At 36.7% G+C, this 23,836-nt stretch overlaps 1 protein-coding gene across 11 annotated transcripts in view; it reads right to left on the reverse strand.

Annotated features, from left to right (window-relative positions):
• LOC127046837 (bifunctional heparan sulfate N-deacetylase/N-sulfotransferase 4) overlaps positions 1-23,836 on the reverse strand; it is a 256,826-nt gene that overhangs the window by 175,790 nt on the left and 57,200 nt on the right. For 8 of the 11 annotated variants that reach the window (XM_050944415.1, XM_050944413.1, XM_050944417.1 and 5 more), the window contains exon 1: positions 4,929-5,456. The exons of the other annotated variants lie outside the window; for them this stretch is intronic. The gene's annotated coding sequence lies outside the window, so the exon portion shown is untranslated. Of the gene's footprint in view, positions 1-4,928; positions 5,457-23,836 lie in introns of those variants that run through there. 11 annotated transcript variants of the gene reach the window in all.

Genomic DNA, 23,836 nt, shown 5'->3' on the forward strand with positions numbered 1-23,836 from the left:
AGTGAATGTTGAAGAGTACAGAAGCTTCTTAACAAAAAAAATAACCTTTTCCGCTGGCTGATGATCAGTTTAGGATCCCACTGGCCCGCTACATGTACATTACATTTACTCTGACCCACTACACCAACAAGGAATGCAAGAATCCTCTGTTAAGCAACAGTAAATTCAAAGGACCACACTAGAGCTAGTTGAAAAAAGTTAATCAAAACTGTTTGTAAAATTGGGTTTTCTATTAAACTTTTGTTGTTGTTGTTGATGTTGTAAAAAGTGTTTGCTTTCTTTGGAAAATACAGATTTTTCATAGAAAATCTGAACTCTACAAGATTTTGGTTAAAAATCTAAATGTTTTGGCCAAAGCCCAAAATATTTCAATTTGGATTTAATGCTTGAGTTCCTCATGGGAATTGCAGTTCATTTACCTTGTGACTCAATTCTCCTTTATGAACTGGGCTACTGAGCAAGACGTAATCTCTCATGATGTACTGAAGCTATAAGACTCCCATGGAAGATGGAATCCTGGCTGAATATGCAGAATTAAGTAAGGTTTACTCATGCTGCCATGTGAATTCCTTTAGTTTACCCTGCTAGAAGAGGTTTAGAGCATCTCTCAAGGCAGTGTAACTAAGGGCTGGAACAGAAAGTTATCTGAGTCAAAAATTCTCTTCGTTACTTGTCTGTACAAGTGCCTAACACAATGGGATCCTGACCCTTGATTTCAGAACAGCCAAACACTGGTAAACCATAACTCCGGAGTCATGGACAGCATCACCAGCACTGTTTCAGATAGGTGTAGATCTTTCAGCACATTCCTGAGTGCAATGACAATATGCCAGCTATTCCTCACATAGCATGTACTGATGTTGTGTTCCCTAGGCCCTTAGCTAGCTCATACAACTGAGTCCTAAATTAAGTCCTAAACAAATGTCCATAACTGCACCACATGCTAGTGATTATATTGTGTGAGCAAAAACACATGTAATTGTGTACAAGTACGGTTATTATATTGTGGTTCAGGACAAAACATCAGCCAATGTACGTGCTCAGGTTTCAGATTGCTGATTGCATTACCTTGTCTTTATGGCATTTTAGCCACTGGGGAAGCTGTATTTACAATCAACCTAACAAGAGCAGACAGAGAAGAAAAAGGGGAAGGGAGCTATATATGTTGGGGTAAAATGTAGCGAAAGATGACTGAGGAAGAGTGAGAATAAAAGCCATTTTTATGATGCCTGGAACATTCTTAGATACTCAGAATGATTAAATTACAGAGAAACTCTTCTTTTAATCCCATGATAGGGTCAGAGAAAGAAAGAAGCCTGCCTGGGTTTGTGGATATAAAATGCCCCTTTGGTGCACTTCATGGTGACACTGAGAAGTAAACATAAAGAATGTCTTGGCCAATTAAAGGGAAAGCAATCAGCAGGGCTTCCCTCAGCCAAGTTAAGTGCAAAGTTCTAAACTGTGGCTCACTTCAGCCAAGTTCCAAAAAGAAAAAAGGAACATCTCCAGATTCCCCTCTCATCTCTAACCCTATTTCTGAAAATAAACCCATCCTCCCTGACTCCTGCTGTCAAGCTTGGCTCCTGGCTCCCTACAGCACGTCATTCTGATAGTGTGCTGAGATGAATTAATTCATTCCCCTCAGCTGGCCCTGAAAATCCCTGCACTTGAAGAAGGCACCTGTGGTCCTCCCTGTAACCAAAGGCAGGGAATGGAATTTAACCCTTTCCTTGTCAATCTCTGCACAAAGCACCCCATCACAATGCCTTACATTTGGTCCCAGCATGTTTGCTTGTTCGGTCAAATAGTGTCATGTACTCTACAATATTGTGCTATTAGCATATAACTTTGTTAGCATAGCTTTTAAAACACCTTCTTAGTAGTCATTTCCTTTATAAATTGTTAATTTGAGAGGAATCTGGCATACATTTATTATAATTATTATTATCTACAGTAGTGGTAGAAAATAGTTTGGTTTGGCATATATGATTTTCATTTTCTTCAACCAGCCTATTTTTATAGGTCAACTACTACTGTAACTTAAATGTTGATTAAAAACAATAACAAACTTTTACTCTTCCTTTTTATGAGTAGCATTTTCCTGGCTGAATTTCACTGGATAAAATGAGACATTTGTATTAAAGATTCTTAAAGTGGTATTAAAGTTTTAACACCTCATTAGTAGAAAAACAAGGTTTGACATTATGATATAAGAATTCTCTAGACCTTATAGAAATCTCAGACAGGATAGGATTCTCTTATTTAATATTCTAAATGAATTCCAGCACAGAAAACTTCATCATTTCCTGTAGCACAGACTCTCAGTTCTGGCTTCTAGTCAATCACTAATATGCTGGCTTTATTGTCTGAGGTTCCACAACTTCCTCCCAGATTTGGAAATAAGCAACAGCCAAAATCTATTAAACTGGACACCTTTGACTGCTCTTAAATAATTGCAAACTGAGTTAAAAAGAGAGTGCTGATCCTCCGAGCTGCAGAATGGGCCGAGAGACTACAAGAAACTTTAGCTTTGGGCAGAATTAACTCTTTCTTTAACCCACCCACAATGATGCTTTGCTGATTTTTCTGGTTTTTTATTTTGTTCTGAAGATTCATTTTACATGTTCAGAAAGCAAACAGAGTGTGGCTAAAAAACTGAATTCTCTTTCAAAAGTTAGGAGAGAAGAAGGAGGGAGAATGCATCATATGCACTGCAAGGGGAGACCCAATAATCACATGTATAAAGAAGAAGTAGATGGAAAGAAAATCATCCTCAAGAGATTCTGAATTGTATTTTATCTCATATTTATGGCTAAGAAATTACTTCTATACTTTTCTTTTAATGTTTGCAGAGACGCAAAATCAAGAAAACGAAATAAACAAGGAATCAATTTTGGTAGCATAAGACTCTACATTCTTCAAACCATATTTTTTACTTCTATCTAACTTCAAATTGATGGACAGAGTTTGCTAGTACCTCTCATCAGCCCTTTCCTAGAAATTCATTAGCATGGGCTTGCAATCTGTGACCATGTTTTCTATATAATGTAACACTGAGATGATGATTCCTGTAATACACGGTTTGCAAGACATGGTCTTCAGTATTAGCATATTTTGTCTTTTACTCATTCTGAATGATAGCTGAACCTCAGCACAGCTCAATATTACATGATTTCCAAAATACCACCAAAATAGCTAAGTATGTTCTATTAAGTCTTAAAGGGAGTTGGCAGTTTGTAGTGTGTGTTAATGTTTAATTTGGATACAAATTGGAGTTAATTATGTGCAAGTGGTTTGTGACTCAACCATTCTTATCTATATTTAAATCTAATTCTCTGGCTTTATTTTATTCCAATCAAATTAGCCATATAAAGTAGAGCTACTCTATAGCCTTACAGAAAATGACCAGGTAGTACCAACTTGGCATTGAGATGTGACTGATTTGTTTTCTGATGGCTATCAAACATTAGGAATTTATCGCAAATCAAAAAAATGGCTCTAAGTCTTAGATGTGGCACAAAATATCAATCTTTAAAGCTTCTGCATAGACTATAAAAATAAATCAAATCAAGCAAATTAGATTGTTTCACTGGTGAGAGTCAGAAGAAATTTGTAAGCCAAAAACCTCCATGAAGTTAAGTGAGAGTTGTTTAGGTCTTGGCTTTTCTTTTCTAGAATTAGCTTTCTTTAGAACAGGATTTGAGGAAGCAAGTTAGAAAGTGCAGATGTGCAAAGCCAAGATAAGAAATGCACATGGTAACATTACTAACCATTTAAACTTTGCAAAGGGCCAGATTCTGATATCCTTCCTTACACTCAGTAACATCTTACACCATGAGTAGTTTAATTGCAGAAAGGGCCTGAAATTACTCTCTGCTATGGGTTTTTTTAAATACAGAAAAAATAGCTTATTGTACATAAGAGGCCAGATTCTGCTATGGTTGTTCACAAGTACTAATTTACTCTGCAAATAGACTTTATTAGACCCATCTTCTGTATGTAGTCCCATTAATGTGACTAAGTGTTACAAATGAAGGGTTCACTTTTGCAAGCTACTAAACATAATAAATAAAGATAAAGATAAATAAATAATAAAATGATTGTGACTCTTATTTGGTTACATTGACTTACAGTAGGAAGAGACTTGTTCACTTTTATGAACAATTCTCCTTGGAATGCTTATTAACAGCAACAGTGGCTTGGAGCCACTATGTTGATTGAAAGATAAAGATGCTGTGCTGTCCTCTTCATGGTCTAACACTGTAGCACTAGGCATTTATTCCTGAAATATCTGGTGGTTTCTCTTGCTTGCTAAAACTTGTAAACTGTGAATGATCATACTGTTTTAAATGTTGTAGACAAATGTTATTTGGATACTAAACCACTGGAATAGAACACATCTGCAGATCTTAGTTACTCTAATAAATACTTTAAATACTAAATACTTTTGATGTATCTTCCTGAAGAACTGTCATATTGCCATTTCCGTTGCTAATTTTGCTGAGCTTGTATATTGTGTAATACCAGATACAAGCAAAGTATGCAGATCAGCTTTAAGAAGACTGTCAATTATTTTTCATCCTAATATCCTGATAACTAATCTAGCATTCCAAGTTCTGTATCTTCAGGCATTGAAGTGGACACCTATTCTTCACTCAACAGACACACATTCATATACCTTGTGAGCACTTACATGCATGTCACAGATCATCTCAGAAACTTTAATGAAAAAATATTAATTCCTTCAATTTTAGATAAAGACTGTTTAAACATGTTTGCTGTATATTTATTCTGTACATACTGCCTGTAAATATGTTGTGCCTATAGTCATATTGTACATATGTACATAATTATAGATACTTTATGTATATATATATGAATTTGACACAGATATAGAGATTCATGAACCAATATGTGCAATAACTTACCTATAGAAGAATTTCTTCCTTTTTCTTTTCACTTGAGTTTGTCTAGCGTGTGGGAAAGAGACATCCACTATTCAAATTTCTTCACTTGGCTCAGATAAACTAGAGAGAGTTTTCAGTTCATACTAGCAGTGTGAACAGTACCCCTGGAAGACTCCTCTTGCTCCAGCCCCTAGTAACTGAACTCTTCCAGCACACTCACATTTTATTTATACACATACTGTCCTTTTCAAAACAAGCAGCCAGCTGGAATGATTCAAACCTCCGTTCAGCACACCGTTAAAATGCAGCTTCCTTCTTGGACATGGGAATTACACCAGGGAGCAGTCAGAGAACAGCAAAAAGGCTATGAGAACTATTTAATCACCCGAATACCAGCTGCTCCTGCTACCACTGCTGTTTCTGGTGCTGCTGCTGCTATGCCTCTTGCTTAGCTGTAGTCAGTCTCCCTTTCCCTTTCTCTCATATCTACAGAACTATAAAGGCGGCTTTACATGATTATGATTGGCAGAAACAGCCAATTCCTTCAGCTAATCAACCTCAAGACTTTCAAGGACTAGAAGCTGTTGTGATGTCATTCAGCGACTGACATGTTACAGATGAATACATTCCAATGGAAGCTAATTCAGAGATCAGCTGCATTTGTCTCACACCACAGTGATTGATTAGATGCTCCTGGAGAATTTGCATAATCTGTCATTGTGCAGTTGGACCACCTCCTTTACAACCAGGCTATATTACATGTGGGGGTGAAATACTCACTTACTGCTTCTGACACCTACACCTGAAGCTGTAACTAAAATCATGGGAAAGTGCAAAGTTTAGTGATTTTCCTGGCTGGAGTATGTTTCAATTAGATGAAAAAACAGAATGTGAGAAGTATAGCAGGAGAGTCACACTTGTGTAAAACGGCAGGCTCCCTCCCTCCCTAAAGCTAGGACCCCCTGAGAAGAGAAAAGGCTCTTTATTAACAAAACAGAGGGATTACAGTCAAAGTCAAGCATCAGTTTAATTACAAATAATTTAATTGATAGCGTGGTTGTGTTGGTGTGGATGTGTTCAACCAGCTGTACTTTACCATTTCACTTCATCTGAGAGGCACACAATATCCTTCCATCCATATGTGACATAAACATTGCCCACCTAGCTACTGCATACTTATTGATCAGAACCTTCTGTCCCATACAGTTAAAGATTAGCCCTGATCACACAACCATAGCCAAGGATCATGATTTTTTATGCAATTTTCTTACATTACACTATAGGAAAACTTAAGCTCTTTGATGTAACATCTAGTTTCCAATTTTAACTGGTTTGACTGAGGCACACATATATCCATTCATTCCAAAATGATTCATGCATGGATCGCTTAAACACTTAGACAACCCAGACATAGCCAAGCCCACAGTAAGGGAAGGGTAATTTTTAACAAGAGATATGTGCAAACCTATATTTGTCTGAAAAAAATGAAACAGGATCTCTGATGTTCATGCCATGCAGGCACATCCCCAATATACAAGGTATCATCTAAAAGACCAACACAGTAAATTGCAGGGAGGACTCAGTTTACCTTGAGTACCCTGGAATGATGAAGGGCTAAAGTGAGTCTGCCAGGATTTGAATTTGAGGTTCCAAGAACAGTAGGTATTTCTAAACTGTTGCTTGGAAACTTAATCTGTCCCCTCCAGCTAAATTAGAGGTTGAGTTGGAATTAAAACCCCAGGAATTTCTAGCTCATTTTCTGTAACCCCTGAATTACACAGAATCTGTGGGGATCATAAATACTCATAACATGTCATGCCTTCCACAACCTCCTAGGGACTAAGGCTGTGGTTGTCAAAGAGCCCTAAAGGAGTCAGATGCCCAACTCACATTGAAATTCAGTGGAAGTTGGCTGCCTAATTCCTTTACATCCCTTTGAAAACCAGAATTAAAATCAAAACCTCCAAAGCATTTTTATAAATTCAAGTTAAAATTTCCTTTCCTTTCCGAACCTGATAGGAGAGAACATCCATCTAAACTAGATAACCCTAGTTTCAATAGATGTTCTTTTCCTCTCTACCGAAAAGGATAAATGGACACAAATCAGATATTAGGAACGGCAATATACAAAAACCTGTAGGAAAACACTTCAACCTCCCTGGCCACACTATAGCAGATCTTAAGGTGGCCACCCTGCAGCAAAAAAACTTCAGGACCAGACTTCAAAGAGAAACTGCTGAGCTTCAGTTCATCTGCAAATTTGACACCATCAGCTCAGGATTAAACAAAGACTGTGAATGGCTTGCCAACTAGAAAACCAGTTTCTCCTCCCTTGGTTTTCACACCTCAACTGCTGGAACAGGGCCTCATCCTCCCTGATTGAACTAACCTCATTATCTCTAGCTTCCTTGCATATATATACACCTGCCCCTGGAAATTTCCACTACATGCATCCGACAAAGTGGGTATTCACCCACGAAAACTCATGCTCCAATACATCTGTTAGTCTATAAGGTGCCACAGGATTCTTTGCTGCTTTTACAGCTCCAGACTAACACGGCTACCCCTCTGATACTAGATAACCCTAGGCAATCTAGAATAACTGCCTCCTATCATAAGTAACCCAGGCACTTCATGAAAAGATCAGTCTCAACCATCATCCTCCATGTGCCCCATTCACACACTTCACTCCCATCTACACTCACAGTGATATAATACCAAGGCCACATAACTTTGGACTGGGCTACTTAACTTCACCACTGTGGAAAAGGGAAAGTAACATACATCTGGCAGAATGATCCTCTGCTGCAGCCAGATGTAACAGGCACATCATGCTATTCCTTTGACTTTAATGGCACATCAAAAAATGGCATAGCACAGATGCTCCTTTGGAGGGCCAGCAGCTAAGCGGTTAAGCTCGTCCTCAAAAATTTATTTTAATTTAGATGATAAAGTCAATACATTCAGCCATTCCCAGAGCTTTATTCCTTAGCCTAATGGCATGTCATAATGGAAGAATCCAACATGAAGCAGCATGGCTATTAATTTGTACCACCTCAAAACTCTCCTTCCATATCCAATGCCTTAAAGACCATCTTGAGTGGAATACACAATATCTTACTATAGCTTCTAGACAGAGTCCACCCACTGACACAAATATCCACAAATCAATACTCATTTCAGCTCTCTCCTGCTGTTTAGGATAATGTTTCAATGCTAGTCTGTTCATACTACTGTCTGGAGTTTCAGAGATTGCTGCAAGATTAACGTTAGTGGGATAGACCCATTAGCTCAGCTCAAGTGGCTGGCCTTACCCAAGTGGAATTATATCAAAAAGGTTATAAACTAGTCTGTCATATCTTCTTTTAATGCTTGAAACACAGGCAAAGCTGCTCTATGTGAAACAAAAAAGAGCTTACTCACTTTTGGGTAAGGGATAAACAAATTCCCACATATCAAATTCCCACTCCTATCTATTTTGAGTAGAGGGGATAAGCAGACTCTTTTTGTCTACATGCTACCCCAACTATGAGTCAGTTTGAAAGGGCCATTCAGTTTAGAACATTGTTAGTTTACTGTTCTATTTCAGAGACACTTTCTGAAAAATAAGGAACAGAAGAGAGGCCAGTGAGAAAAATAATTCCGTAAAAAAAATAAGGTGAAAAAACCCCCAAAACAGCAAAGGAGAAACAGAGGAAATTTTTAACTCTAATAATAAAACAGCTACAACATTTATTTATACCACCCAACAGGTAATCTTCTATCCCTTCCATATAGTATGGACTTATTATCTAATGACATATTTTTTTAAAGTAAATTACCCTTGGAAATAAAATATTAGTTAATATCACCATTATGTTTGTCCATGTATTTGTACTTAATCCCTTATGGATCTTTCTGCCATTTATGTCGGCTGGAAAATTATAGATGAAATCATGAGAACAATCTTGATTTCTCTCTCACACTTTTCAGAGAGCCTCTCACTTCTCCCCTCAATTCTTAGCATGTGTAAATTTTTTGTTTGCTCTGTAAAATTTGTTCTTGAAAAAAACCTACAGTTTATAAATTCTGGAAACAAGTAAGAAAATGTTTGACTCATCTAAATCCCATTGCCTTCTACCAATCCCACTATTACTCAGCTTACGTGATCTGAAATCAACAAAATACCAAGTCCAGGATTTTCAGAAATGGGTGCCTAAAGTGAAAATGAAAAGTGAAAGAGAACTGCTGAAGATTCAGCATTTTTGAAAATCATGCCTCTTATTTTGTTACCTAGGTAAAACCAGTATCTGAGATCCATACTTATCTATGCTTTCTTAGGTACTCGTATAGCCCATATCACTCTAGTGATGCCTCACATTCTTTAATGTATTCATCCTCACAACACTGTTGTGAGGTAAAGGAGTGCTCTTATCTCCATTTTACAGCTGGAACCTGAGGCACAGAGAATAAGTGCCTTACCCTAGATCACATAGTCTGTCCATGGCAGTGCAAGGCATTTTGAACCCCAGTCTCCCAAGGCCCAGGCAAACATCCTAATCACTTGATCATCTTTCCTCTCTATTTTGAGTAATTCTATCACAAACCTTTCAGGAGTATAAAAGGAATGTTTTGCCATTGTTATGTATATTTTGTGCTATCCGCTGTTTTCTTCATCCACCCATTGCAATGCTCTGAGAATATTTCAAAAATGATTCTTATTTTTTTCCATTCAAAGCAAACTTTACAGATAAAAAAATGTGCTACAGCTCTAAGGGGAACCTCTCCAAAATAAGTCCTAGTAAATAGAAATGGTTGTTTCAACTAAAAGTACCTTCCCACTTTTTAGCCACAGAATGACTGTTAACATTGGATTCCTGAGTTTTAAAACAAGAAATGGCCATCTCTCAAAGACTTGCTTCTTCTTGATTTGTGGAGGCATCATGTGAGCTTCCCTACAGCAAGCCAATTGAGCATTGGTTGATTAAACTTATTTCACTGAATGTGCACAAAGGATTTAAGAGCAGTTCCTTAGCTGGTATAAATCATCATAGCCACTTTGACTTCAATGGAGTGATGGCAACTTACACCAGCAGAAGATTCTATGATTCTATGATTCTAAGATTTGCCCCTAAGTCTTCAACAGGGTCCTCCAGATCCATAGTGTTTTTATGTATATTAGGCTAACATAAAATGATAGCAGGATTTTTACAGCATTCAAATACATAATTCACTAAATGTAAGGATTTTCTTTCTAGTGTCTTGATAAGTTTATTTTAAAAGAATCCAACACTTTGACTCTAAACCAAAGTGTTTAGCAGTTATGTAAGCTCAGAAGGGTAAAGCTATATATATATACACACACACACACACGTACTTGGATATCAGCTTCATGCCTCACAACACACCCAAGGCACATGCCTCACAACGCTCCTCATACCTTTTACTAGAAGTACCTGCATTGTCATGGGTTATTCGTTATTTCCCAGTTGATGTATGGGGAAGATACTTCTTGTACACCTCTACCTCTATATAATGCTGCCCTCGGGAGCCAAAAAATCTTACCGTGTTATAAGTGAAACTGCATTGTATCGAACTTGCTTCGATCCACAGGAGTGCGCAGCCCCACCCCCCTGTAGCACTGCTTTACCACGTTATATCTGAATTTGTGTTATATCAGGTTGTGTTATATCAGGGTAGAGGTGTACTCCACTTAAGTATGAAGCAATGATTTGAAACAAAAAAATTGTTACAATGTCCTTGGGGTTGGGGGGAGGCAAAAATATTCCCTAGAATTCCTCCCTGCAGACCTTCTTCAGTCACACTTCTTCTGTTATTCCACTGTCTACCTTGTATACAACTCCCACTCTTTTGTTGCAGGTGGAAAAGGCTAACTGGAAACCTTTGTTCTGTAATAGCCTTTATCTTTTCCTCCCTTGTAAAGTAACATTCATGTCTGGGCATGACTTTGTTACTGTAAAGGCTATGTTACTTTCAGAGAGAGTGTTGATATAAACCAATATTGAATTATGTTTATACCAATATTAATTAACATTTAACATTAGAACTGTCCCACATTGCTCTAATCCCATCAATATATTTTGCCTTAAATGCTTACTTAACTGAAAAAGTATAACCTCTTGTCTTCTAAATCCAGTCATCAAAACACTAACCATCGAAGAGAAAAATAGATGAACTAGTGGCTCTTAATCCAAAACCTAATCTACGTCATTGATTATTGTACAACCAAGTCATTTTGACATTAAATGCTGTAGAAAAGATAACAGCACTTCTTATCAAAGATAAATGTCATTGTACATTCTTAAATAAATAAATAAAGCCTGTTGGACCCTATCCTGTTCCCAGTTTTTCCCCATACAAATATCCGTCAGAGATTCAGATTCTGCTTTCATGAGCAGACTCCCATTGACTTAATTGGGAGCAGAATTGGAACCTGCAAAGAATTTTCATAATGTGAAAAACTTTTTAAAGCATAAACCTATTTATCTCTCTCATTTTTATCACATTTTCTAATTCTTGGAGATATTTGGGTGTTAAAGACGGTTTGCTTCCGTCCTTTACTTTTTGTATGTGTTCCTGTGACCTGATCTGTGATTTTTTAAATTCATTTCCCTGCTGACCTATAGTGATGTCACAAACATAGGATGAATATGACCTTACCAAACTATCCAGCAGCATAGAAGCTAAACACTGAACGAATACATTTTTGCACAAGCACAATATTTGAAATAAAAAATAAAGGGAAGGCAACAAATAACCTATATGCTTGAAAAAGGTGGTTGTTTATTTAGTTTTTCTAACTTGCTTCAGTATGAAACTCTGTAAATGGGACTTGCTGATCTAGAAGCAGCCTCCAACCGCTCCATTTTTTTCTCCCTATAGATATTTGAAGAGTTGTGTTCCACATTTCTTCCTGATGTGAAAGTCAGAGCACTTATATTAGCATCAAACTGGTGTAATGAAGTAGAGAAGCAGGCTATTCATGTGTTCTCCAATATTAAAGTTGAATCAGCACCATCCCACCAGAAACAGGTGCCCTGGAGCTTTTGTAAAGAGCATTCCCCCCCCCCCAACCTGTTCTCTGTGTGTATTCAAACTGATATAATGACTGACTTTAGTGACTAAATATGTTGGTTTTTTGAAAGACTTTTTTCCTTTTAGCCTGCAGATCCAATACAAGAAAGACTGGGTGAGCTGGATTCTATTCCATCTTAGACATTGTCATCTGAGTTATATACTAACTTCCAGGGAGTTACAGCTTCAGAAACCCTTTGAAGGAAACTGATGAATCCTGTCACGTGCCACCTGAGGTACATGGCACATATGCTAAGCCGAAGACTCAAAGCAGAATTTGGAGATAATGAGGTTCCATAGGTGTCACTGAGAGCCTAATATGACCTGCAGAACCTGTATTACAAAGGTCAATGTAAAGATGACTTAACAGAGAGCAGGATGAGTTGTAAGCTAGCAGACAGAGAAAAACACCTTTCCACTTGCGACTTGATCATAAGTGATACAGAAAGCACTGAGAAAGAATAGAAACACCCATAAGGCTGTTTTTACACAGTGAATTTTCATAAAAGGACAGACTTTAATATCCTTCATTTTTGTACAGTTTCCTTGCACTGCTGCACAGTCTTTTCTCATGTAGCCGGATGTCACATAGTTCAGAACTCAAGCTTTATCTGGACTATTTTTTTAAAAAGAACAAAAATGTGGGACACTACCATGAAGTTCTTTAGGGAAAGATCTATAATTGAGTTGTCATGGACTAATGTAAAAAACATTTTTTAAAAGGAGTAATTAGAGAATAAGATAAGGAATTTTGTTAGGAAGAGAAGAGAGTTAAGTCATTCTTTCTCTGCTAGGATCATAATACTTAGGAATGTGAGAAAAATTAGCATAGTATAACATAATTCAATTGATATGTCAATTCGTGTTAGTTAAATTCCATATGTCAGCCAGGATAGGCTTCTAGTAAAGAAAGAGAGGTTGCCTATATCACTGTTGTACATTATTTTACTAATGGGTAAATCAGCATGTCAATGCTTCAAATAAATCCTTTGAAGATCCAATAGTTAAAAGCTCATGCAAGAGAACAAACAGTCAAATTGTACTTGGGCTCACAAGTTGCCTAAAGGCATATGGATTCTAATAAATAGGAATCAAAAGCAGCTACTGGCAAACCCATCATCACATCATCTGGTAAACCACACAATGGTATACAAATAAACTGTGGATTTTCCCCTTGCTTGTTAAAATTAAAGTTCTAAGGTTTACATTCTTGGTTTAAGAGCTTAAGTGAATCTTTTTCTTTCTTTCTTTCTTTCTTTCTTTCTTTCTTTCTTTCTTTCTTTCTTTCTTTTCTGAGTTATTCGAATGTGTGGAAGGATTCTTAAATGCCTTAATTAGACTCCAGTGGGAGTCTCCTATAACATGTCCACAGAGGAGAATCTTTAAATACTGTAAGACACTGCTGAAATAAAAGATGAAACTACAAAAGGCATTTTCAAAGGTGAAACTACAAAAAGCATTTATCTTTTCCTTTTTCTTTTCTTTGTTCTTTCTTTGTAATCCAGTTATCAAACTTCCACTACACTTTAATGATGATTTTCTTTTAGGTTTTTTATATACTCTAATTTAAAGGAATGAAAAATCCACTGCTAAATCACTTGCAAACTGGTATTCTAGCATCATTATAACACAGTTGTATAAACTGATCCTGTCGTAGAGGGTATTTTGTTTCATCTGTTTGCAAATGTCTTTTATCTTAAGAATCCCAATATCATTTGTTTTCTGTCTGCTCTAGTTCTATAGGGAAAGGCTTCTCATTTATGAGCTACTCCTGCTAATGCTCCAACCAGCATGGGAAATCTTAATGTTACACTAAGCTTTCTTAAATCAGTTTCTGTTCTCTTAGGTACTCATCTCCTCTGTAAATTACCATCACTCTAAGATAATGTACTGGATACTCAGAGGTATCCACTCTTTCTTCTGTTTGACAAACTGATTTCATAGTAGTGAGTAGGGGGTGTATGAACATTGTACATTTGAAAGGTATCGAAATGGGGTCTGAAAGCTCCTTGCGTTTTGAGGTTGGAAAAGAGACATGAAATTCCAGTTGCATTTTTTTAAATATGTTAAATCCTGGTTGTCTTCCTCACATGTAGTTTTGTTAACACCAATGGAACTATTTGCATGAGTACAATGAACACGCTGAGCCCTAAATGCATTTATGTTATGCTAGCAATCACTAATTATATCCTGTAGTTCCTTTGAATATCATAGCATACCATGCTGCATGGGGAAAAGGGCAGAGAATTTCTTCAGTGAGTGATCATGAAAGGCAGCCATTGACATCATGTGGAACTTTGGAATCCTCTGAATGGTTACATTCTGATGAGAAAGAAAGAAAGAAAGAAAGAAAGAAAGTAAGAAAGAAAGTTGCAAATCTGTGATGGACTTATTTTTATAGTGGCCCAGCTATACTGTGTGTCAGTTTTAGAGACAGTCTGATGAGACTGGAGCCAGCAATGTTAAAGTCAAAGAAACTTTAAGAGAATTTTCATCTGATAAGAAAATTAGAGTTATGACTTTTCAATTTAAAGTCTAGTGGATTTTGTTAAGGAAGAAAAATATAACAGAGGTACCTAATGGGCCTTTAAGGAGGATAGGCTTGATGATATAATAGATCTTTTTTATTTCCAGCTATTATTGTCTATAAAATTTTCCTTAAGTGGGAGTTATTTACAGAACTTCAACTTTAATAAAAGCATGAGAGTAATACCGGGTGCCGTAACTTAAGAAGATGAGGTGTAATTAGTAATAGTGCACAATGATCACCATCTTCCAGACAATTAGAATTCCACGCACAATCCTCCTAAAACTCCACTTCTTCCATGATGCCTAATAAGAGGTGAGCCAATTAAAATAATTATTAAAAGAAGAAAGAAAAAATTTATGAAACCATCAACAATGTGAGCATTCCAAAGCTGCAGAACCATATAGTTCTCAAATAATGTACATGCTTTGTGCTGCTTCATTCCACGTCCATTGTCAGTTACATTCATTGGATTATATCTAATATTAGATGGTTAGATTTTGGAGCTTTCTATTCTACTTCTGGACATGTGAAAAATCATCATATAAATTATTTCTTTATGTATAGTTGTAGTTGAAATGAATATTAAATAAACAAGGAATAACCCTTGAACAGTGAATCTGGAAACTGAATTTAGTGTGTAGAAGCTAAAATGCTATATATATTGAAATGTAGACTTATTACAATATCAAAGGTAGGTTTGAAAGAAATAGATTAAATAATGAAGCGATAATAGGTTTGTTTTCCAGATAGAGAGCTTGCTTCTTTTATGGTAAAAATAAAATCATTTTAAGATGCAAAATGCTGTAACCAAAATAAAATAACAAGACATAAAATCAGATCATGCTTATTTTCCATGTTATATCTTCTGCTCCCATAGAGGGCAATATTGCATAAAAGATTGAATTCAGCAAATGAACCAGGTATTTGCCAATTCATCTGTGTTAAAATATTTTAAAGAAAAATTGCTATTACAATAAATTTGATGCTGCATTTCCCCTCAGTCAAGTTATGACTAATACATGCAATAAAGTACACAGAAGCACGTAACATAGCCTCATTAAAGGTGAAGGAAATTAATTTTGTAGACTACTTACTAGTAAATTACAGAAGATAAACAGTCACATTTTAACTCATAGGTTTCTGTTCGGTAACTAAACCACAGTAAATACTCATTTTTTGTTATTAAAATTGGTTGCACAAACTACTAAGAAAGTGCACAAAAGAATATTTTGTCAATCATTTGGAGCAGAATTTATAAATAAATATGGGCCTTAGAGACAAGAAATATCCTGTGATTTTTTAAAACACATCTAAGTTTACAGATAGAATCAGGGAAAATAAATATATAGTGGAATGAGTTGTGGAATACTTATCTACTGTATACCAGTCCAGTGGGATGGGAGAAATACAGGCATATTCTGAGTCACTGCTGTGAACTGCAAAGGTGAGATTATCACAATGTGTTCATGTACTCATGTGCTCCTCTGTTTGTTATGAGACAGGGAGAACCTTTGTGTTGCCCACCTCCAAGCCTCAAGGCTTATATCTTCCTCTGCCTCTGGGAAAATTGAATACACTGTAAAACAGTCACAACTGTTTAGAATAATCTTACATAGTAACTGCTTCTTTGGACCATATTTACATGCTCCAACAGTACTACAGAAAATTAAAGGCACAGTGTTTTATTAAGTAACAATTATAATAAGAATGAGAACAAAGAATAATAAACAACATAAAAATATTTTAAGAAGCATTTTGATATTTTACAATGGGTAGTCATGTCTAGCTTCAGCCAGATTTGAAAGGGTTAGGACTAAATCCTGGGAAGTGTTGAGTGCCCTGAATTTCCATGGAAATCAGGTGGGCTTCAAGTTGACGAAAGACCCATAGTTTAAATAGGAATATTTTTTCTCTGAATATTAACTCTACTGTACACAAGCTTCCAAATGGACAGATCCATAGTATCTATTGAATAACTACTTTTTTCATAACAAAGAATTGTCAACGTCTTAAAGCCAGACCCAGCAACTTGTTGCATATGGCTGGCCCAAAGGAGATGACTTCTCTGAAGTGTGTATGGCTCATTGAGGGCCACATTCTGATACTCTTACTAATATCAAGTAGTAATTTAGTCAATGAGTGACCTCAATGGGAACCATTCATGGAGTGAAATTCTACACAATGTGAGCAAGGGGATCAGCATCTGGCTATATTCTGATAAATTGAAATATACCTCTCTCCTTGGGTACAGCCACTTAATTTAACCAATTCTTTGTTTTTCTTCATTTTCTCCCCTAACTGGTTTTAAGTAAGATAATATATATGACTTCGTTTATATCTCTATTTTAAAATCACCTTGCTACAAAAGATAAGGCAAATTGTGAACTCCATGTTCACCCTGGCGAGCAGTCTCACTGAAATCAGTGGGACGACTTGTGTAAGTAATTGCTCACCAATGTAAGTCTGGCCTTACATCATTTAATTGTCCTTTCTTACCATCAATTATTAATGATTATTATTGCTGCTACTAACATTGAATGTTTTTCCATACAGGATTGGTGCTTTAAGTATAATTAAAGAGAAAAAATAGCAACAGGTAGGGACAGGTATGGTGACAGCTCATTTTTCCATACATGTACTTCTGGGATCTAGTAAGAATTTATGTGTCACCTCTTTCAGTCATCATTACATAGAGAAGCAATAGGGAAACATAAAATAAATGTCAGGTAAATGTGGTGTGATTACTTATTCTTTACTGGGGAAATAACCTAATAACAAAAAAAAAATGGGTGTCAGAGCTGGTCTGTGAGAATAAATGTGAGGTTACCAATTTACCAACAAAGCAGCCAATAAGGAATATCTTGTGTCATCAAGCGAAAGGTAAGAAAGGGAATCCTACGTGCTGCTATGGTGAGTGTGCAACAGCAGACAAGCACCAATAAAGCAGTAGATCTGAAGAAGAGCTTTGTGTAGCTCAAAAGCTTGTCTCTTTCACCACCAAAAGTTAGTCCAGTAAAAGATACTACCTCATCCACCTTTTCTCTCTAATAAGCAATAGGGCATAGGAAGAAAGAAGCATACTTATTAAAAGAAAAACACAAGACTATGGCCAGAGAATAGACCAGTCCTCAGTTTTGCCATGTCATACCACTCTTTAATCCAAAGATAATATTAACAGAGATGGCACTGTGAGACAAAAAGGTGATGTTTAGATAATAGGATAAAAGGTGTATCATAATACGGACAGACAGGCAGATAGATAGATGCATGCTGCAGGCAGCATGGCAAATACTGTATGAAAATTGCTTGTTCAGATGATAGGGCTCATCAAAGACAATGTGGTGGTCTTCACATAGGATTCTGGGATCAGAGAATGACATGAGCACACAAAGGCTTTGTCAGTTGCCAGAATGTTCTGCTGCTGCAAGGGGTACTATGCTGGTTTTATTTGGCTGTTTGTATTGAGCTAATTGGGTTCTGGAAGTAACTAGACACAAGTGAATGAGAAAGAGCTGCAAGGGGCTGGAAGCTGATATAGATGTACAGATCCTCCACGTGAATGCTTTTGGCCTCTGGCTGATTTAGAGGGGAATCTTCAGGTTTGGGGAAGGGGCAGGGCTGAATCTCCTACTTGTTCAATGGGGAAGGCATATTGCATCTTCGTGACAGAACAATCTGGAAACTCAGCATTAGGTGAGCTGTGGTTTTCTGCCCTCACGTATTTTTGGGCCCACTTACTTGCATTTCTCGTGATTATTTAAGGATGCCTTAACAGCATTAAGCTGCCTTTGTACCTCTGTAGAACTGTGCTATTTACTATAGCAAAGAAATATAGCATTTGCGTACTACGTGTACACAGTATCTTGCCTCAGAGTCTTTGTTGGGCTGACCGTGGAGATACTGACAAATATTGGTTTAATAATTTCATTATTTTGCAATTTTTGTAAAGTTATCTCCTATATCAGGAAAAACAGAAGGGTAGAGTGGAAAAGTAGTTTATAAAGGCATAGGTAGATTAAAGTCAATTTTAACATTTCAAAAATAAATACCAGTCAATTTGCTGGATATTTTCTGGAATTTTATATTTGCATTACCAAATATGATCTCTGGTATATTTGTGGGAGGGAATTTGAGTCAAAGAGAGCTTATTCCCCTCAATGTTTAATTTTCAAATATAAGTTCAGTTGTCATTTGGACCAGGACGTTTTTTCAAATATCCCACCCCCAATACCATAAAATGGCTTTACACTGTATCAGCCAGGGAAAAACATCTTTCATTTTCAAAATCTCTTAATCTCTTTGGTTTCCCTGCTTCTTCTTGCCTCCCAAGCCTGTGGTGTGACAGGGCTAGACAAATGTTCCATCTCTTTTTCTTCTCCTGTACCCTCCCTCAGCATTCCCCTGGCTTATTAAAGATTAATTGACTAATGCTTTATAAACTGTTTTCAAATAGTTTAACATGTTCTTTAAGAAAACTCAAATTTAGATTTTTTATTTTTTAAAGTTCCTTATTGTCCAGCCTCTAGCAATGGCATTCTACTAGAGAGTGGAAGTGTAAGACAGAAGTTGATACATAATAATATTGTATAATGACAAATTCTCTGGAAATCCATTACAGCAATAGAAACACATTCGATACACTGTGTCAAGTATCAGAGGGGTAGCTGTGTTAGTCTGAATCTGTAAAAAGCGACAGAGTCCTGTGGCACCTTATAGGCTAACAGACATATTGGAGCATGAGCTTTCGTGGGTGAATATGATGAAGTGGGTATTCACCCATGAAAGCTTATGCTCCAATACATCTGTTAGTCTATAAAGTGCCACAGGACTCTTTGTCACTTTATTCTATACACTGGAGTTCAGTGGACAAGGCAGGGGCATGGAAGTCAGGAGTCCCGTGTTTTCTGCAGAACTCTGCTTCTGAGTCATGGTATGACCTTTGGCAACTCACTTAACTTTCTCTGAGCTTGTCTACACATACATTTAGTTTGCCGCAAACTGGGATATACATTTATCTTACTACTGCTACTAACTGCCCCTGTGGACTCTGTTGCTACACACAAAACATTTCCTAGTGTGATTTAATCTAGTCCTATTTCAAAGCAGGAGTCAATCAAAGTACACTACAGAACCATTAGGGCACAGCAGCATGGTCCACATGGATCATGGGATTGTGCACTCCAGCTTGCCACAAACTAAGTATTCATTTAGACAAGTCTTTTGTGTTTCGTATTACCCATATGTAAAATGGATACTTACCAGCCGTGCAGAGAAGTTGGGAGATTTTATTAATGTTTGTAAGGGGATTTGAGAACCTTGGGTAAAAGAGAGGTATATTTAATATTACTTCAACCATAATTTTAATGCAGCCAAAAAAATTGAGATAGGAAAAAGAAAAGTAATTTATATTTAGGTAGCAATGAAGAGCCAGATATTAAAGTCCTTATTAGATTCTTACTTATGCAAAATCCCACTGAAGTCAATAGAGATTCCTGGAGTCAATGTAGGGTTTACCTGTGTAAAATCTGGCCAAGCACTTCAGGATCTGGCTTACTGCTCATAAAATCCTCAGCTGGAAAATGGAAGGGAAAACATAGCACTTGTGTTTATAGGATAAAAATCTGGGCTTGTCTTCAGACTTTGTTAGTTTGTGATTAAGGCTGGTTATTATCTTAGAGTATAGGCTAATTTTACCCAATGATGGCTAGGAGTAAGTTTTAACTTCTCTACTTGTTATTTAGCTCTTCTGTTGCTGACCATGGTCCTGCAGTGTACAGTCAACATGTTGGACCATTAGGATCTTATACTGTCAGGTACTGAGTGCCTCCTGAAAGCTTGTGACAACCAGCTGGAGTATTTCTCTCAGTGGGAAAATCACACATATTCCATTACAACAATCTATCTGCTGTTTATCAATAGCTGTAAAATACTGCCTGTTGGACAAGATAGACAAGTAAAGCTTCCAGACAAATGATCAGTCACTGAGCCTATTAAGTTCCCCTACCCTCTTTTTATTTTGCTCTCTCTCTCTTTTTATAAGGACAGCAAAATGTCTATCAGAAATCCAAATTCCATGGACAAGTCCCTTTAGTCTGATGAGTTCACAAATTAGACTAACAGTGAAAAGCAGGCCAAAATCATGTAAGCTAACCGCAAATGCAAAAAAATAAAAATAGAATAAAATAGAATAAATAAAAAAAAACTTCTCTGAAAGCAAGGGATAATAAAATCACTGTTATATGTTTTATGTATTTTTGGCATGTGTTTGTGAACCGAGGCTCATGCATCTGGAAGAAAGAGGGAAGAGAATAGAGACGAGCAGCATTTAAATAGTTATTACCATTACCTGTTGGGGACACAGGGTGCAGTTCAGTTCAAGACAAAAGGATTGTACCCATTATGCCAGCTCTGAATGAACCTATTAGACTTTGCAACTGTCATGGCAAATGCTAATGGAGCATTTGTGTGGTATCTGCTCTATGAATAGAAGGTTTTTGTCTTCACTGCATTTAGTATTTCAGCTTTCACCAGAAGGAAAATTTATCTTAAAAACATGTTTAAAAATAGGATGCAAAAAAGGATACAAGTATGAAAACAAACATAATCAGTGAATACTGTTAATGTTTGTTAATGAAAATTCACAAATAGCCTGGTTCTCCACTGTCTATCACCTTGTATAGATATTTAAACCTGTACAAAATGGGTATGAAATTCTACCCAAATAAGAATTGGGGACATTCTACACCCACTTTCAAGATACACTGAAAAATGTAAATGAATACAAAGAGGTAAGGCAGTAGGGAATAAGAACCATTTTGTAGGATTATAGACACTAAACAAGGTGCAAAACAGTGGTAATTCAGGCCCATACTTAGTCCAGGTCTACACTACAAATTTACATCAGTGTAACTATGCCGCTCAGGGGTGTGAAAAATCCACACCTCCGAGCTAACCCCTGTGTAGACAGTGCTATATAGATGGAAGGGCTTCTACTATTGACATAGACACCACTTCTGACAGAGGCGGATTAACTATGCTGATGGGCGAAGCTAACCCAGATGCAGATGCACCAGTGCAGTGTTTTCGGTGCAGACCTGCCCACAGTTCAAGTTAACTGGTAAAATGAGTGACAGTGAAGTATCTGTCTCTTCATTGTCTGTGCAGAGTTCACATTTCTGTGAAGGCAGTAAATATAATCTCAAAGGGGATGTTATTTTAAGTCACAGTAAGTCATTGCTTGAATTTATTGGAATTTATTGGAGTGAAAATAATTTTTCTGAGTCAGTCAACTGAAAGGGAGGTTTTCTTATGACCAATGTGGGAATTCGCTCCATTTCAATAAAAAGTATTGTAATTTAAAGAGAATTCTACTTGCATTTAAAAACTAAACAAATGAAGTGACTGATATTTATAATTTGGACCTACTCTTCTCACATGATCCAGTTGCACATTTGAAGAGAACAGAAACAATTTTGTTGCAATTTAAAACTTTTACATACTTTTTTATATTAGGGGAAAGCAGCAAACAAAATCAGAGAACAGTTTAAACAGAAACAGGTGTTTTGAATCCAGACTGAAAGATATGGACATGAAAGTTGAGGCATTAGAAAGCAAAAGGCTTTTATTCTCAGTATTGAAACATATTTTTTTTGTGGTTGCTATGGTACCGATCTCTGCACCAACCATACAGTGCTTTGAACTATGGCATGAAGCAAAGGCTACTTTTTGAAAACAGCACTTGCCTTAAACTGAAAACAAACTTGGGACCTGATCCTACAGTGTTTACTCATGTGGGTAAATCTTACACACATGAAGAGTCTGACTTAAATCAATGGGACTGCGCACATGAGCAAGGCCTATTCAGCATGAATGAGGGATGCAGCAATAGGCCCTTGGTACTTTCCACTTTTACAGGCTCTGTACTTCAAAAAACTCACAATGAATGATAGTTAAGAATACGAGAGTTAAGTCCAGAATTTTTTTCTAAAATTTTTCTACATTTGTCTAAAATATTTAAGATCTCTACAGTTTCACTCAACCATTTCCTTTTCCTTTGCCAGCCAGTCAGAAGTCTCTACTTACCCTCAACACATTTTTAAATAAAATGTTTATTTTACTGTCTATTTATTTGATATCACCAGTATTCTGAGTACTCAGATCAGAGTGTAAATATGTTTCCATAACTGCTTGTAACTTTGCTGGTTGGAGTCCATATTTTAATGTATATAAAATCAGAAAAAAACCTTTAGTAAAACAAATTTGCATTACATAAAAGTAACATAAAATATCCTAGAGTCATATGATAAACCAAAATAGTCCGGGAAGTACCTTGGCATTAGGAAAAAAGAAAACCTTTATGATAGCCAAAGGTATTGAAAAGGCATTTCCAAATATAGCAGTATTGTAAGAAACACTAGAAGAAAGAAGTCCTTCCATAAATAGGGCTGTGACAGCAGCTGGGCAACAGCAGGTGAATCCAACACTCTGATCACTGCAACTTCAATTAGCTGCCCTGCACGCACCAGAATTTGGGAACTGTGTCAAGTTGGTAGATTGAGGATGGGCTGGAAAGAATTAAAAGCTAGTTGCCACAGGAATGAAAAATGAAGAGTGGACTGGATGGGAAAGAGATGAGTGAAAGCTGTAGGGCTAAGGATATAGGTCTCTCCCCTGCTGGATTTATGAGCCTTGGAGCCCCCAGGATATTGTTAAAGCTTCTGTACAGGGAGTGGAAATATACTTTGTAAATAAATCATTGGATGATTTATTTATTATGAAGTTTTCCAAATTGTTTGTTTGGAAAAAGGCAGGAATATGACTAAGCATGATTCTAATTTTGGGGGGAATATTTCCTTTAGAAAATATGTTTACAACAACTAAAATAAGGGAAAGAAAAAAATAATTAAACCAAAGAAGAGACAGTTAAAAAAGTAATTAAGACCATGTAGGGAAATTGTATTTTAAAAGCTTAAGTACTAGGGTTGGAGAGGAATTATTAGGTGTGGGTGAAAATTCATTACTAATACAGTTTAGGCTGTATAGCCCTGGTTCAGCAAGTACTTGACCATACCTGTAATTTTAGCTGTGTCAGCATTCCTACTGACTTCCATGTGACTACTACTTTGTTAAAATACCTTGGGCTTATGTAAGGGAAAATCTTCCCAATAATGAGCTCAAATGGATTGTGTGATGGGGAAAGAATGCAAGCCCTATTGCTTTGGAAGCAGATTGCACAAAATATTAGAAAATATACTATAAAAATGAATCCTTCCATGGCAGAGAGGTATATCGACCAGGGAGCTTAGCGAACAGGAGCTGCTAACAG

This window comes from Gopherus flavomarginatus, chromosome 3 (genome assembly GCF_025201925.1).
Source record: "Gopherus flavomarginatus isolate rGopFla2 chromosome 3, rGopFla2.mat.asm, whole genome shotgun sequence".
Taxonomy (NCBI): Eukaryota; Metazoa; Chordata; order Testudines; family Testudinidae; genus Gopherus; species Gopherus flavomarginatus.